The following is a 1721-nucleotide window of genomic DNA, read 5'->3' as shown; positions in this document are numbered from 1 at the left end:
CAGTTCAAAAGTTTAGGGTCAGTAGATTTCTCTCTCTCTCTCTTTTAAAAAAAAAATAATTTAATACTTTAGTAATTAATTAATACTACGAAGGATGTAATAAAAGTAATAAAAAGTTATTTTCTTTTAGATATCAACCTCAAATTTGGAACACGGCTCGTTTAGATTTATCTTTCATTTTCTCGCAGTTTTTAAAAAATATATATTTCATTTAAAATGTAAAAATAATATTTTGTGCATTTTTCCTAATAAAAAACTTAAACGTCTACAACTTTTTTTTTTTTACATTTTTCAGCAATAATCTGCCAAAAGCCTTCTTAAAAAGAGACCAACTTTAAGATTTATTCATTTTCAGGTCTATGCGATGCTCAAAAAGTGATTAACAGGTAATAAATAGATCATAACTATTTTTCCCCTAAAAATACAAGATTAAAACATTATCAAACTACAATATAGTACATTCATTTCATTCAAATAAAAATGATTTTTGACCGATACCAAAATTCAGTTTTGATCACAGCAATAAATTACATTTTAAAATGTATTAAAATAGAAAGAGTTATTTTAAATTCTAATAATATTTAAGTTTTTTTGATCAAATAAATACAGCCCTGATGAGCAGAAGAGACTTCTTTAAAACACATTACAAATTGTAACTTTTGAACGGCATTGTAGTCTTTGAGATCACTTCAGTGAAAAACGATCCACTTCAATTCATCCATCGATGTTTCAACAAGCCAACTTGATATTCAGATGTTTAACGTTGAACATAATACAAGCCTGATTTATAGCTCAATATCATATTAAGTTATGGAGGCCTCGGAGCTCCATAAATCATCAGATGTTTTCTTTATATATCTCTGGCACTTGAAAGTAAAGGAGAAAGCCGAGTCTGGGTCGCTCCAGCTGCTGAGTGTCTGTAACAGTTATTAGCAGGCTGATAAGCCTCTGTTTACACTGCGTCCGTCCTGCTCAGGGTTTCAGCGCAGCTCGATGCTCACTCACACAGCTCTTTCCATGAGAACTCACATCCACCACGTCTGCTGTAACGCAGTAAACTGCTCCATTAGTCTTCAGCTGGTACTGACTGCAGCCTGATTGGATCCAGAACACAAACTCCAGGCTATTTTTAGAGCCATTAAGATGTTTTACATTGTTACATTACTTTCATGACACTGAAGCACATTCTGATGACTGTGATGCACGAGAATCTCATCCTCATTCATGTGAAACTAAAGTATTAATGCAGCATGACAGTGTCTGCTGATACATATAAAATAATACAATTTCATAAAAAAATTCTAAATACTATATATATATATGTATGTTTAATTTTTTTAATAATTTTAAAAAGTATTATAGAGTAACTTGCATACAGTAAAATATACAATTGTGAATTTTTTCCCCATAATTTTATAATTTTGTAATATATTTTAAAATACGTAAAACAGTATGTTTCAAGTAAATATATAAACTATTATAAAATTATATATATATACACAAAATGTCATAAAAATATTTTTTATAAATACGATCATATAATTTTATAATGTTTTCTATATTTATGTTTTTTAAAATATTTTAAGTACTTTAGAGTAACTTGAATACAGTAAACAGTATAATTGTGAATAGATATATTTAAAAATAAGTATATTTAATATATTTTAAAATACTTAAAACATTATAAATACATAAGATATAAAATTATATATATATATATA

Source organism: Sinocyclocheilus grahami, unplaced genomic scaffold (genome assembly GCF_001515645.1).
Source record: "Sinocyclocheilus grahami isolate Dianchi unplaced genomic scaffold, SAMN03320097.WGS_v1.1 scaffold1921.1, whole genome shotgun sequence".
Classification (NCBI taxonomy): Eukaryota; Metazoa; Chordata; class Actinopteri; order Cypriniformes; family Cyprinidae; genus Sinocyclocheilus; species Sinocyclocheilus grahami.
The sequence above is the reverse complement of the archived record's forward strand: the minus strand, read 5'-3'. Positions refer to the sequence as shown.